General features: G+C 36.0%; 1 protein-coding gene across 4 annotated transcripts in view; it reads right to left on the reverse strand.

The window, feature by feature from the left end:
- LOC137638522 (uncharacterized) overlaps positions 1-16,913 on the reverse strand; it is a 361,032-nt gene that overhangs the window by 13,386 nt on the left and 330,733 nt on the right. For all 4 annotated transcript variants that reach the window (XM_068370640.1, XM_068370641.1, XM_068370642.1 and 1 more), the window contains 2 exons: positions 12,561-12,808; positions 3,395-3,524 (listed from right to left, as the gene is read on the reverse strand). The gene's annotated coding sequence lies outside the window, so the exon portion shown is untranslated. The remainder of the gene's footprint in view (positions 1-3,394; positions 3,525-12,560; positions 12,809-16,913) is intronic.

A 16,913-nucleotide genomic window follows, 5' to 3' on the forward strand; every position in this document is an offset into this window, starting at 1 on the left:
ATGGTAAAGAGAAGGAAAGCTCATAGCAGAGCCACTGGAAAAAAATCCTGTCCGAGGGAAAAAGGTGCTTTCTTGACCGTGGATGGATGGGGACCTCAAAATAAGTGTTTTTCAGGACTTTGGTCAACAGGAAGTCTTTCTTCATAATGACCTGAGGTCGCCATTTCGACCCTCATTTATAAGGCAAGACAAATGGGTACAAATGTGATAAGTCTATGACTAGTCTCCAACCTCCTATCAGCTTCTCTACTAATAAAGAGATTGCCGAGGAAGCCTAAGGAGTTGTCCAAGACTTCCTCGACAGCTCCTTTGGCCTACTATACTCAACAATATCCTCACAAAATGGTCATTGTGTCCAAGTCCGAGTCAGACGGGGTGGGCAGTCTAAGAATGGGACACTATACTCTGAATACAAAACTCATACGGTCCAGGGATCGGCCGCAAGGAACTACCACTATGCCAATGGCTTTGAATGCCTCCCCTTACTGGTGGCAAGCTGGGGATTTGCCCTCCAGTGTTTTCTTTACGGCAAAGAGTGCAATGAGGATCTCGTCTCCCGGGCTGTTATTCCGTAGGAGGTAGAAGGTGCCTTTGCCAAGAAGTCTGTTCAAAAGGCTTGTTCCCTTGGGCCTGTTGAGGGGTGAACATCCTTGGTACCTCAGCTCTCCTCATAAGGAGTGCGACTTGTTTTCTCAGCTTTCTCAATAACAGTTGCTACATCTGGAGGAAAAAGAAGGGGTAGTCTATCAGGTTGGAATTTCTCAAAACAGTTTCCCTAAGAGACAACTGTTTAATGCATTGTGCCAAGACTGCAAGTGTCTTAAGGATGCAGTTTCTGCATAGGGAGACTGTCTGATGAAGCAGGAACTTTAAGTTTGTCATTCATATGGCAAATGGTTGTTGAGTTAGATAGAGGTAGCCAAGGTTGGAGGGGTGGAAGCTACCTGATAGCAGGACGAGGTCGACTTAAGAACACAACCACGAGGGGATTTCATTAGTTTAGGAACTAGCCCAATGACAGTATGATCAAAACGAGCATTACCCTGTAATATGATATAGCCAGGACGCGGAGGAATATCATTACGTTAACATGCGTAGGAATAGTGGCACAGACTTATTAGCCTAAGGACTTAGCAGGTCTGTAGGGCGTGTAACACATGGAATCAAAGAATGCCTAGTTGTTACCACCTACTTCTGATCACCTTGCTTGGAAGGGGAAGAAACAACAGTATTAGAACAACTGATTATCCAAAGTTGTGGTTGTGGACACCAAAGCTGTCTAACCATGGGGAGTTCTGGGACTGGGAAAAGTCCTGAGAACTCTTAAGAGAGAGGTGTCTAGAACCCCTAGTGGTACAAGGCAAGCCTGGCTTGTAGGTATGAGCAAGCGAAGGAAAAGAATCCTCCAACAAACCTGCCTCCGTGCAGGGGGAAATCGCCGTCTCGACTCTAGGGTGCGCTTACGTGTACAGGTGAGAGGGGAGTCTTTTGACACTGACAGGAGGTACTTCCAAAAGCAATAAGTCATACCCCATAAACTCTGCCATGAAGACTCATCATTCAAAACACTAGTGGGAGGCGAGGGAGATCTATGCCTATCGGGCTCAGGAGCACAGCAGCCATAGCCAAGGGACCCATTGCTAGCATCGACTCTAGATTACTTTGTACAAGGTTAAAAGATAATACATTCACAAAATAAGCATCATCAATAGTTAATTCATGGCTGTCATCCCATAACAGGAGCCTCAGAAGGCTGAAGAAATGGAGCAGGGTGAGGGACATTTGTTGCAGCAGAAAAGAGCCTACGCTTCTTGCTGTCACTAGAAGAAAACGACGAAGGGGAACTAAACTTTTAAAATCATATTTTTTATGGGAACAATCTCTCCCCCACTGGGAGGACAGCCACTCCCTACAATATTCACATCGAGATTCCAGAGAACATCGTTTGCCACGGCATGAGGGGCAATGTGGATGCAGATCGCCCTCAATCCGACTCGGGAAAGTGCTACATAGGAGACCATCAAGGGTAGGGCAGGTTTACAAGACACTTGACACCAGACATTGGTAAGCACAATTAGTGGCAATGATAAAAAACCAAAGCATTAAGCAATAAAGCTATATAGGGTAATCCAGTTGTATAGATGGAGTCGTGACAGTAGAGTGAAGAGGGAAAACCTTTCCAGAAAGACCAGGAGAGAAGTGGAGCTTGCATCAAAGCAGTGAGTAATTCTGCCCAGCAGTGGAGTTGCCAGATGAACTATTATAATTACAACTGGACCCTGTTTTTTTCCTTTAGTGTGGTCGTAGAAAATTGACATTACGAGTACAGTACAGCAACATATTTAAATGACTCCCGTTGGTATTCACATAGGGAAAAAAAATAAACAGTAAACGAATTGTTTTGTAAGGAATAAACCACTTCATTAAACCATTTCCTGGTATTTTGATCAATACTGGGGAGCACTTGGTGCCGAATCCAAGGAACGCAAACCAAATTGCCTTCAAGTATGTTCAGTCTCATTAAGTACATTCTTGCATGACTGAGTAACATTAAATTTCCATAGATTTAAGCAGAGCAAATATATCTTCCTTAATTGATTTGAAGGCCCACAAAGTCATGTCTATTATATAACAAAATTTAGCTCTGTCTTTAGGAATATGGAAAAAAAAAATTAAAAACACTGATGGCCTCATATTCAAGTTACTTGTGCTATATAAGCCTGGATGTCCATTAGATTTTTAAAATGTTGAAATTACCTGGTTTACCATGGACTACTACTACCACTGTTCATATTACTAAACCAAAAAGTTTAAATGGAAGTACTTTACCTACTTTGATAAATTGTTTACTTTGACCTCAAACTTTACTTTCTATGGATCTTTTTCATCAGTAACCTTCATGTTATTTGTTACATTTAAATAACTCCACTTAACAGTTTAGATTTGGGAGTTTACATCAGTAAATCAAGTAATTAGAGATATTATTATATTGCAATTTTGAATAAATTTTAACAGTTGATCTTTATGAGTGATATACCAACAGTTTTTTTCAACAGTACATTCTATAGAAAAATTCTTTTGACTTCTATTCCATCTTATTTCCTTATTCAGTTTTAAGACTTAGTAGCATTTCTATAAATTTTAATGTGGATAGTTATACAGTCCACGAGACCTGTATTTCTGTGTTAAGTATGTTTTACTCAATTCTGCAAACTTATACATTTTCTGGTCAATAAAGGATAGGTGGATTAAATACTAACTGGTGCACAACTCAATACCACACTTCCATGATAGAAATATTAAAATCCTCATCAGTAATATATTCAATCCAAGATTTGTCATTTTATATTTTACAGTTCAAAATTTGACATGCAACTGAATTCAGGATAACTACCATTTGTTAACTGTCCTTGCAGGATATCAGCCAGATGAGTTAAGGACAATATTAACGGAGCTTTGTCCTCTTTCTTTATGGTTTCTGGCGACTGTCCTAGTTTGTTGGCAGCGTTCAGGCTTCAGATGGTCTGCAACGAAAAGCAAGGACGTTAGGTTAGTTTGAAATACAAAATTAAATTTAAGCCACAAATTCCCCCACCCCCTTAGTTTTAAGATTCACGACCCACTAGTTTAATGAAAACAGTTATGGTAAGCTTTTTTTCAAAATTTATTCAAGACTTCTTAGAAGTGACATTTAATTTCATGGATAAGAAACAAAATGATAGCTCCAATCAGATTGTATGCACCCCTTTGCATATCTTTAAAAATCTTGTACTACAGTGTCGTAAATATTCAGGGTAAAAGTACCAGAAGTCTAGTGTATGTTTAAACTAAAAGATTCCAAGAATGAATTATTTTTATATACTAAGTAACAACCATTCTTGGTGTAACTACCGTTAGGAAAATCATTCCAGCACTAAGGTAAGACTTTTTATGGGGGGAATGCATCTTTTGGAAACACTAATTACACTTTCATAGCTTTAAATACAGTACTGTAAACACGAAAAATCTATTTTTGGTTAAGGTGGCCATGACATCCTGATGGAAGGTTCCTTTAGTAGCTTCCCAAGGGTATCAATGACTACAGTGATATTCCCAGAGAATCAAACCAAAGGTTTCACAGAATTCTAACTTCTGGCGCGAGTACCCTTAAGATTACTCTCAAGGGTATCGTTTATAATCAGGGGACGTATTCTTGACACGCCACATGGCAATCTGCACCCCGAATAGCCTTTACGCTTCGAGGGGGATACGTGGCAGAATTAGAAGGGTAGCCGCAATAGAGGTTACCCTGGTTCCCCTACTACTATCGTATCACAACCGCGGCAACTCCCTCTGGCGGTCATTCCTTTATTTGTAGCGACTCGCTATGGTGGTGTTCCCTGTTGATCTGACATTTTTGATCCACGCTCAGGTCAACTTTAATATCTAGTTTTAAATGTAACAACTATGAATGAGGGTAATGACAGTGATTTTATTTCATTAAATTTCGTAGAAAAAATATAAAACCTAAATGACAGCTTTACTTGACATCAATTTTGTAGCCACCCAAAAATGTTGCAATAAAGCTTTTGAGCAAAAACTACCCATCACTTGCTAGCAAAATTATGCCGTAATTAGTTTGGCATGAAGTTAATACCAAATTATGAAAAATTCTTAAATCTTCAAAGAATAAATATACTATCCTTTTCAGCATTTTTCACAGAAATGGACCAAAGCTCACACAAGGAAACTTCTAATTCATTAACCAAGTAAAACTGGAACTGATCACGTTCTAGCTAAAATTAGTGCCTGGTGCAAATTGTGGGGCATGAAAGTGAATGGAAAAAAAAAAAAAAAACTCCAAGTATGTTTGCAAGTGCTGAAGGTAAAGGACAGCTGCTCCTCAACATCCAGATCTCATCATTGATAATGTTTCTTTAACTGTGACAAAATTTTAGGTGTGATTCTCAACGAATTTACTTTTGAGAAAAATTAGGTCTGTCTTCAATTGCACAAAAAATCAGTTTATTGATATAGTTTAAGATTTTCGGTGATCAGTCTATTCTGAAGTGTTTTAATTCTACCATTCTACCCGGTTTTGTGTATTTTTCTGCTGTCTGGTCTTCAGCTGCTGATTCTAATCCGGATTTGTTGGACAGAAACTTAAGGTCTATAAATTTCTTATTCCTGGTCTAGATACTGATCTCTGGCACTGTCGTTCAATTAGTTTGTCATGCATGTTACACAAGATTTTTCATAAATCTGATCATCCTTCACATTCAGATCTCCCTGAACAGTTCCATCCTGTTCGTACTGTCAGATAAGCAGTCAATTCTAATAATCAGACATTTTCCATCATTAGGCTCAATACTACACAGAATTCTAGAAGTTTTATTCCAGCTGTGACCAAGTTATGGAATGATCTTCCTAACCGGGTACAGTACTGTACTTGATTCTGAAGAACTTCAAAAGTTCAAACTTGCAGCATATTAATAATAATAATTATTGATTATGATAGGAGTACTCTCCATTCAATGTAAAGCTATTGTTACTCATGTGAAATTAAAAAATAACAGCAAAATAATGCCTCAAAGGTCAGATTCTGACAATTTTTTGGGAAGAAAGACTTTTTTGTCAATCATAAGGTAAGGAATTATTTGGGATTTACTTTTTCATAATTCAAGGATGTATGATGATTTACTTTATCATAATGCAAGGATTTATTTGCGACACTTTCAGTATGTGACCTGGGAGCGGTTGTGACTTGGGAAGATTTGCGACCCGAGAAGGAGGGTTCCCCCAGCTAAGGGTTGTGACCTGGGAAGGGGGGTCCGGGGGCTTGCCCTCGGCAAGGGGTTGTGACCTGGGAACTACAAGGTTAGGTTAGGAGGGTTTGTTAGGTTCTGTATCCTTTTGCAAATTTCAAACGTGATCAATAATCACATTTTGGCCTGTTATCAGCCACTTCCATGAGACATATTTTTGCAACTGGTTTTCTTTGCTTATTTTGCGGTACCTCAAATTACTGGAATCCCCTGAATTTACTGGAATCCTCAGGCAAATACTGGAATCCCCATGAAAATTACCGAATTCCCCTACAATATCACTGCAAACCCTTAGAAATCGTGCAAACCCTTAGAAATCGATAAATGTGTGTTTTCATTAAAAATAGGTTATTTTTGTTTTTAGCATTTATAACTTTTACATAAATGGAGGTAAAACCTTGGCTAGGGGTTGTGACCTGGGAAGGTTTGTGACCTGGGAAGCCCGCACCTAGGGGTTGTGACCTAGGAACTACTAGGTTAGGTTATTTGGGTTTGTTAGGTTCTGTACCCTTTTGTACCCTTGTATATATTGTGTAAAGGGTATATAGAAAAATGCTTTAAACTACATGTTTAATTTACTAAATAATAATGTAAATTAATAAAACCCATTATTTATAGACTTCTAAGGGTTTGCAGTGATATTGTAGGGGATTTCAGTAATTTTTAAAGGGATTCCAGTAATTCATGGTTCCCCTTATTTTGCATTTCAGACCAATATTATTGATGCAAATCTATCGTTTATGACCTTTTCGGCACCCAAATAACCCAGGTTTCCAACTGGAGTCCCCCATACCTGTCTTTATAAGGGGGTCCAATAACTCATGAACGGATGGTTTGCACCCGATATTCATTAAGGTCAGAAATGCATAAAACACAAGATAGCGAGTAGGAAAAGTATATGGTTCATGTATTTGGCTAGAAATTAAAGTATATATTAACCAAAAAGCTTTTCCCGCCCGTAACTATAATAAAAAACACAAGATAGTGCGTAGGAAAAGTATATGATCCATGTAATTAGCTAGAAATTAAAATATATTTATACCGAAAAGCTTTTCCCGTCCGTAACTATAATAAAAAACAGTAAATTATATGTGGCAGGTCCATACAAAATAGATCTCCAATCATGGTACACTACCGACACCCCCATTTATGGTATTGGGGTACACCACAGAACGGCAGAAATACTCTGTAGACTACAAACTACCATAAAATGGCCAGACAAAATTTCACCTTGTAATTGTGGCAAATTAAAACTCCCATGAGCTGGCTAATTGCACCAGGAAATAGAAATATCATGAAATATAAAAAGCTCACCAGTTTCAGCTTCAAGTATAAACAACGAAGTTCACAATACTTTAATTGATTAAACTTTGCACCTTAAAGTGATGTCGTAAAATATACTAAAACCGTAAAAAAAAAAAAAATATGTACAATAACGTTATTTTTCTTGATCGCCGAGAAAACCAGACCTACTGCTAACATTTCCAATGAAGTTTACAAAAGGTTAAAGTTGGATTCCTACATTAGCGGCGTCCACATAATTCAATACTAGCTACCAGTAAAATTTTTAGGTAAATAATTACCGAATCTTACCCAATATCCGTCCTAAACTTCAAATATTGTTCAAAACCGGATAGGAACTCCACAAATTACCAAGGAATGAAATTAACACTACCAGTAACTTATCTACACATTCGGTTTCAGATATATAAAAACGAAACAAATAAGATATGCGCCTTACACTATTGTTTGTTTACCCTTTACCTTCTTAATCTTGAAGAAAAAAAACAGCCACGGTGGTGTTATTACTGTCGCCATCTTGGACGGAATGAGCACTGAGGCTGAGCCAGGGTTGCCAGGTTGGCCTTTTTTCAGGCCCAAAAAAAACTCCAATTTGACTTTTTTTTTAATTGTTTGGCCTTCAGTAATATCATGAAAAAAGGGGGAACTCAAATACTATTTGGTCTTTTTCTACTAATGGGTTGGCCTTTTAACGCTGCGGTTAATTATAAGTTGGCCTTTTCTCATTTACAAACCCTGGCAACCCTGGGCTGAGCTGCCAGTGTTGCCACTTTGCTCTCACTCAATATCCACGTCAACGTGCCATTTTATCCACAAAATATCCACAAAATTTTTTCAATGTTCCACAGATTAATCCACAAACCTTTTCCGTACAATATGATGATGAAACCTAAAGTTTTATAGTGGAAAAGCATTATTTGACTTGATCCACATTCAGAAACAATTTAAGTGAAATAAAAACCATTTTCCTAAACAGAACGGTATCTCTGATTATATTTCTTGTTATTATCATTATTATTATTACTATCCAAGCTACAACCCTAGCTGGAAAAGCAAGATGCTATAAGCCCAGGGGCTCCAACAGGGAAAAATAGCCCAGTGAGGAAAGGAAATAAGGACGAACTTGAAGAAAAATATGTTCTATTTGCTTCTTTCGTTCGTTTAAGAACGCCTTGCCTATACCAAACACAGGCTCTTGCATTAGGGAGAGAATTTCCTTCTTTGGATGGTGATGATTTATACATGTCAATGCGGGCGGAAAAGGGGTATAACTAATAACTAATAATTAATGATTAAATGAAGTAAAATTAATAACAAACAGAAGGTATCCAGATGGTGCATGACTTTAAATTCTTATTTGAAGAGAAAATTTAAGGCAAATAGTGAAAATAACTATAATATGATATCTGATAATGTTGTTTTCGGGTCGTATCTTGTGTGACAGAAAACTATTTTAGTCGGATTAAAAACTTCAGGAATCCTACCCACACACACACACACACACACACACACACACACATATATATATATATATATATATATATATATATATATATATATATATATATACACTCGGGCATACTATTCTAACTGATTTTTCTTCTTGTTTTGTTAAAGTTTTAATAGTTTATATAGGAAATTCTTATTTTAATGTTACTGTTCTTACAATATTTTATTTTTCCTTGTTTCCTTTCCTCACTGTGCTATTTTTCCTGTTGGGGCCTCAGAGCTTATAGCATTCTACTTTTCCCACTAGGATTGTAGCTTAGCAAGTAATAATAATACTGATATATATATATATATATATATATATATATATATATATATATATATATATATATATATATGTGTGTGTGTGTGTGTGTGTGTACATATATATATATATATATATATATATATATATATATATATATATATATATATATATATATATACATATATATATATATAAATATATATAAATATATATACATATATATATATATATATATATATATATATATATATATAGGCCTATATATATATATATATATATATATATATATATATATATATATATATATATATACACCTGAACAAAAAAAATCTTATTTACCTAATGGAAATCGTAATAAAAGCAAATAGCAAGAGATTATGCTAAGTTTTAAATCCACGGTCCTGTAAAAGATAAGCTTTTGCCCATAGCCGAATTTATTGCCACACCTAATGGTGTTTTCATATGTTTATTGTCCTTATAATCACACCAAGGCTGGATACCACGGAGTAATCCTTGCCTTTCTCCTCCCACCCAGTTAAGCTCTCGAGTTATTCCTTCCACCGCCGTCAGTTCTGGATTAGTAGGCCTACCCTCATTAACATAAATTAGTACGTGTCATATACAGTATATAGCTTTTTTCCACAAAAAAACCCACAAGGTATTATTTTTCCACAAAAATATCCACAAGAAATATCCACAAATTTTATGTTAAAATTAACAATCCACAAAGGCTGATTTTATCCACAAATATGTGGATAATATCCACAAAGTGGCAACACTGTCTGAGCAGGTTGTAAAGACTTTCCCAAGGACCCTGAAGTAAACGGAGTCCACATTTTTTTACTCGGTGATCCAGTGTTGCCAGATGGTTTAGTGTAAAAATTCCCAAAACTCATGATAAAAAATTCACCAAAAACAACCCAAAAATCCCCATTACCACAAATATATTTTCTTCTGATCATATAGGTTTCCTCATAGAAATTACTCACCATATTTCACATAGAGTGCTAAGTAAACTAATTGCAACAATATAAAGATTTACTAATTTTTGTTTCTTCTTCATAGAAATTTGTACAGAATATCCCCCATCAGACACAAAATTCCCCAAATCTAGGGATAAATCCCCATATCTGGCAACACCGGTGATCCTTGGGAGAACATTTGGTTGAGACAAACTGCAAATTACTGAAATTAGTTAACTGATCCAGAGTTGTTCCTTGATAAAATTTGTTTGGATGAAAAGCAAATTAATGTTCTTTTCGGAAAAGCGATAAATGTTTACATGAAAAGATAAATAAATGATCAAATAACTAATAGACGAGATATTCAAGTACGAGTTATTATAAAAAAAAAACGGAGACAGACTACCGGTATGTTATAAAATAATGATTAACGAAATATAAACTTAATTTTTTTTTACTTTCAATAATAATTGTACTGTAATTAAATGTGACTAATGTATAAGTATAAATACCAAATAGTGGTATTCCATTCTTTCAGAAGTTAGAAAAAGAGGAATTTTGCGGAATATTTTAATAGCAGTTACCTTAATTTGAAATCATCTAAAAATTACGAAACGACATCGTAACTTTCCAAAAATAGAGATGGGTTAACAAAACTTAATAAGCAATAATAATAATAATAAAAGGGAAAAAACGGACTCTTTTAGCAGCTGATATTGGAAATATTGAATAAATGTAGCAAAAGGCTACTTTCAAAACCTTAAATCACTTAATTAGAATTTCTTTTAATTTTCTATAAGCAAAGTTACAAATCATAGAATCTTGTCTTGCAAATTATTGTATATGCTGTTATGAATGAATAATCAGTCCTTCAAGATATTTTGACTTTTTTTTTCTTTCTAATTGCTTGCTTTATGCCAACATGAATCTTTGCTCCCAAGCAAGCTGTACTTGCGTATATTATAAAAGTGTCTAATGGACATAAAAAAATACTTAATACACAAAATAACAATTAAATTACGTGAATTTCAACTGGCATTGGTTAGTTGGGCGTGTGTTTTGTTGTTGATATTCTCTTATTGATCAGAATGAATAGTGTTCTTTATAGTACTTCATTTAAAAATGCGCGTAATTTTAATGTATACATACATAATATTATTTTCTAACCCTACCATACAGTGACGCAGTTCCGGTAGGCCCTGCTGCTTCCTCCGGTGCCTTAGATGACCGCGGAGGTAGCAGCAGTAGGGGACTCAGCAGTATGAAGCTTCATCTGTGGTGGAAATGTGGGAGGTTGGGCTGTGGCACCCTAGCAGTACCAGCTGAACTCGGCTGAGTCCCTGGTTAGGCTGGAGGAACGTAGAGAGTAGAGGTCCCCTTTTTTGTTTTGTTTCTTGTTGATGTCGGCTACCCCCCAAAATTGGGGGAAGTGCCTTTGGTATATGTATGTATGTATGTACCATACAGTAAGTATAAATTCGTGTTAAACTTGAGAAACCAGAACTTGCATGGGCAGTGGAAATAAAAACTAATCTAAACCACCATATTAGCCCAAGTTTCTCAAGTTTAACATAGGTGTGCCATTTCTCTTTCTTAGGTGATAATAACTTTAATGCTTTGATTAGTGCCATAGCCTATCATGGTCTTCCACTGTCTTGGGTAAGAGTTTTCTTGCTTGAGGATAAACTCGGGCACACTAATCTATCTTATTTATCTTGTTTTTTTTTTTAAAGTTTTTATAGTTTATACATACGAAAAATCTACTTTAAAGTTATTACTGATCTTAAAATATTCTATTTTGATTGTTCGCTACTTTTATTGTAGTTTATTAACGTTTCCATTCCTCACTGGACTATTTTTCCTTGTTGGAGCCCTTGGGCTTAATATATCATCCTGCTTTTCCAACTAAGGTTGTAGCCCAGCTTGTAATAACAATAATACATAACACATTGCACTGCAAACGACAAGACCTGTACATGATATACTGTACACTATATATCCCCTATACAGATTGTCCTGTATAAAAAACTATTAACCAAAATATATAGACCTTTTCGCTAAGCCACTAATTATTTGTCACTTGTCTGTCAGTTCTGTCCTTTAGAATATTACAGGTATTGCAATTAGTTATAATTAAATGCTTTAACTACTATAAAAATACCTCACTCTACATTGTTAAATTATTCAAAGAATTGTGTTGAAGGTCGATTTCCAATCTAGGTCAGAATTTCACCTTTTAAAGGGACCTAAATGTCACCTATGCATGACAAGGTATAGTACTTACAACCTGCTATATTATAAAAAACTAGATACAGTACTGAACCTAAAATAATAAGTTTTCACGTATATGCATTTGAATATAGAGAGAGAGAGAGAGAGAGAGAGAGAGAGAGAGAGAGAGAGAGAGAGAGAGAGAGAGAGAGAGAGAGAGAGAGAGAGAGAGAATGTAGTATTGTACAATGTTTATCTACAATAAGTACATAAAATACAATATTAACACATTGACAATGGTCACTTTACCTTAAAGTTGGCATCTCTCCTGCTTCATCGATAATTTTTTTCAGACGTGGGAAATTTTTTGGAAGCATAAGTATCAACAAATTCTTCTTGACTTCCAATGTTATGTTAGCTAGAACAGTTCTTGAACCTATTAAACTACTCATGACTTACAGTAAATGAAGTGTCATTTTCATCGGGATGTTTTTTACATTCCTCGAACAAAGACCTGGCCCTTACCTGAATCAGCATTTGGTTCGTAGAAATCTGTCCATGACTCTGCCTTTCTATCCACTTCATCGTAAATCATGCCCCTCTACACACTTGACGATACAAGCTTTAGACAATGAAGCCTTTTCAGTAGCATATTGAATAATGCAGTGCTTGTCGTGTATGATGGTGGATCCAATTGTATGACCCTTGGCTTAAGGTTTTTTCCAATCTCTTATATCATGTCACATTTATCAGCATGAAGTACACGCTACAATCTAGAAAAATTGAAACAAAGTTGTCAGGTGTAGCATACGTTTTCATTTAAACTACTATACAGTATATACTACTACTCTTTTCATCCTTTTTTTAAGCCAATTTTCATCATTACGTATTGTGCAACAAAGAGATCAACGTAAGGTCGTGTAAAACAGCGTAAGATAAATTTTATTTTTGTATATATTTAAAGACGAGCGACGAAAAGTCGAAGCTGTCGTGAACAGGTCGAACCAACATAAAAAGAGGTATTTCAGTCTTGTCAATTATACATTACAAACACAGAACTATTAAGAAGAAAGCTGTACTGTCTTTTGCTTTGTTTTTATTGCAAACAAACTGTACAGTCTTATGTAGAAAACCAGTTTTCATCATTGTTAATGATGCATTAACCGGCTGATGATCCAATGACGCACATTGTCATCATCCATTCATGTAACCCTTAAAGAGCTGTATAGAAAATTTATTCTTTCAAGTGCAATTTTTCATTTCTTTATATCTTTATTCATTCTATTATTATTATTATTATTATTATTATTATCATAATTACTTCCTAAGCTACAACCGTAGTTGGAAAAGCAGAATGCTATAAGCCCGAGGGCTCCAACGGGGAAAGTAGTCCAGTGAGGAAAGGAAATAAGGAAATTACAAGACGTTATTAACAATTAAAATAAAATATTTTGTACGAGAAGGGAAGGTGGTACGAGGTTGAATGTCATGTTGAATGGAGAGTTACTTGAGGAAGTGGATCAGTTTAAGTACTTGGGGTCTGTTGTTGCAGCAAATGGTGGAGTGGAAGCAGATGTACGTCAGAGAGTGAATGAAGGATGCAAAGTCTTGGGGGCAGTTAAAGGAGTAGTAAAAAATAGAGGGTTGGGCATGAATGTAAAGAGAGTTCAGTATGAAAAAGTGATTGTACCAACTGTGATGTATGGATCGGAGTTGTGGGGAATGAAAGTGATGGAGAGACAGAAATTGAACGTGTTTGAGATGAAGTGTCTAAGGAGTATGGCTGGTGTATCTCGAGTAGATAGGGTTAGGAACAAAGTAGTGAGGGTGAGAACGGGTGTAAGAAATGAGTTAGCAGCTAGAGTGGATATGAATGTGTTGAGGTGGTTTGGCCATGTTGAGAGAATGGTAAATGGCTGTCTGCTAAAGTAGGTGATGAATGCAAGAGTTGATGGGAGAAGTACAAGAGGAAGGCCAAGGTTTGGGTGGATGGATGGAGTGAAGGAAGCTCTGGGTGATAGGAGGATAGATGTGAGAGAGGTAAGAGAGCGTGCTAGAAATAGGAATGAATGGCGAGCGATTGTGACACAGTTCTGGTAGGCCCTGCTGCTTCCTCCAGTGCCTTGGACGACCACAGAGGTAGCAGCAGTAGGGGATTCAGCATTATAAAGCTTCATCTATGGTGGATAATGTGGGAGGGTGGGCTGTGGCACCCTAGCAGTACCAGCCAACTCGGTTGAGTCTCTTGTCAGGCTGGGAGGAACGTAGAGAGGAGACGTCCCTTTTTTTGTTTCATTTGTTTGATGTCGGCTACCCCCCAAAATTGGGGGAAGTGCATTGGTATATGTATGTATGTATTTTAAGAACAGCAACAACATCACAAAAAATCTTAGTTATGTTACAAAACCTCTTTATAAGTAAGTTTACACACGATGTCATTGCTCACTATAAAAAATTTTTGCCTCTGGCAAAAATTCTTAAGCCTGAAAATGACTTTGTCACTGCCAGAATCAGCAGAGGGTTAATTTGGCCTTATGGAAAGTTTTTGATAATAGAGGATTCTGGTGATACAGAAACATGAGTCTTATTATGAAAAATTCTAGAGATAAATTTATGTAGCATATCCTTGGTTTTCCAGAAGCATGATTAAAGGTATGGTAATATTTTGTCAAAAAAAAAAAAAAAAAAAAAAAAAAAAAAAAAAAAAAAAAAAAAAAAAAATAAATAAATAAATAAATAAATCTATTCTTTACTACCTTTCTATAATCAGAAAGTTTCTGCCCTTCATGGCCGAGATAGCAATCTAACAAACAAAACAAATCAGGTAAAATTTTAACCATAATTCAACACTTCCAGGTTTTACTTAATCATCAATTTTGTATGCAACACATGCATAACTATTTTAGTCTTTAAGAAATAAATTACTTAGAGCAGTTATGACTAAATTATTTACAAACATTAATTTTATTGGGCTCTTCCCAAACAGAATAAGTACCAGTGGTGTATCGGTTATCCGTATCCAGTTCCACATTCGTAGATTATCGGCATTTTTCATAAATTCACATCTGCATTGACAATTTCTTATCACTTCCTAACTGGGCTATTTTCCCTGTTGGAGCCCCTGGGCTTATAGCATCCTGCTTTTCTAACTAGGGTTGTAACTTGGCAAGTAATAATAATAATAATAATAATAATAATAATAATAATAATAATAATAATAATAATAATCCATCCATATACCAAGGAAATTCCCCCAATTTTTGGGGGTAGCCGACATCAACAAATGAAACAAAACAAAAATGGGAACCTCTACTCTCTACGTTCCTCCCAGCCTAAAAAGGGACTCAACCGAGTTCAGCTGGTACTGCTAGGGTGCCACAGCCCACCCTCCCACATTATCCACCACAGCTTCATAATGCTGAATCCCCTACTGCTGCTACCTCCGCGGTCATCTAAGGCATCGGAGGCAGCAGCAGGGCCTACCGGAACTGCGTCACAATCGCTCGCCATTCATTCCTATTTCTAGCACGCTCTCTTGCCTCTCTCACATCTATCCTCCTATCACCCAGAGCTTCCTTCACTCCATCCATCCAATAATAATAATAATAATAATAATAATAATAATAATAATAATAATACACATTCAAATCAGCATTGCAAACAACACCCACATCACATACTGTACTTAATAGTATTTTTTCCAAAATTTCTGTTTTTCATTTTATCATACAGAATACATGTTACACAATTACTCATTTCATACATTATATACTATATAAGTAGTCTATTATATCATATTTGTTTTTGTAATCTAATGTCATTTACAGCGGTTGTAATCATAAAAGCCGGTTATTGTAATTTTTAGGAAACAATCTCTCTCTCTCTCTCTCTCTCTCTCTCTCTCTCTCTCTCTCTCTCTCTCTCTCTCTCTCTCTCTCTCTCTCTCTCTCTCTCTCTCTCTCTCTCTCATGAAAAGAATGGTTTTGAGTTTGTTATTCTTATGCAATATCAAATAACCTTGTGCCAATTTTCTTTCGATACACGAGGCATGTTGAACCCAAAATTAAACATTTTACAGGCATCAATCTGAAATACAGTAGATAAAATATATTAATCACTACTACAAGCAATAGAAGTCTTAAAAATATAGGCTCTGTATAAAAGAAGTGGGAGCAGGAACTGATCAAATGAAACCAAAAAAAGGAGAAATAAAGACATGAGAATGTTTTTCGAAAAAATAAATCTGATGGCTAACAGAGAGGAATATCCTTTGAAGTGTACTTAACCCTTTTCCCCCAAAGGACGTACTGGTACGTTTCACAAAACACACCCCTTTACCCCCATGGACGTACCGGTACGTCCTTGCAAAAAACTGCTATTTACAATTTTTTTTTTTTTTTGATAATTTTTTGAGAAATTTCAGGCATTTTCCAAGAGAATGAGACCAACCTGACCTCTCTATGGCAAAAAGCAGAGCAATTTGAAAAATATATACTGCAAAATGTGCTTAAATAAAAAATAACCAGTGGGGGTTAAGGCATAGAAAGTTCCAAATAGCCTGGGGGTAAAAGGGTTAATCAACACCTACATAAGACTACCAGGGGTCTAAAAGAAGATATTGGAACCTAAGTTTTATATTGACATTTAAGCAAGTATGTGGAAGAGGGATTCAGGATCAGAGACGTAAAGGAAGACATAGAAGGCCTGTCAGCATATCTTAGGTAAGAAAAGGCATTAGTTACTCTTGTCACCATGGAGACTTCAATGAATCAGAATATCTCTAAGATAAAGTTTCTTAAAAGAAACATAAAGCAATATGCTTACAACTTTAAAACACAGGAAAATATGAGGAAATCTTAACCCTTTTACCCCCAAAGT

The sequence above is a fragment of the Palaemon carinicauda genome, chromosome 3, assembly GCF_036898095.1.
Source record: "Palaemon carinicauda isolate YSFRI2023 chromosome 3, ASM3689809v2, whole genome shotgun sequence".
Lineage (NCBI taxonomy): Eukaryota > Metazoa > Arthropoda > Malacostraca > Decapoda > Palaemonidae > Palaemon > Palaemon carinicauda.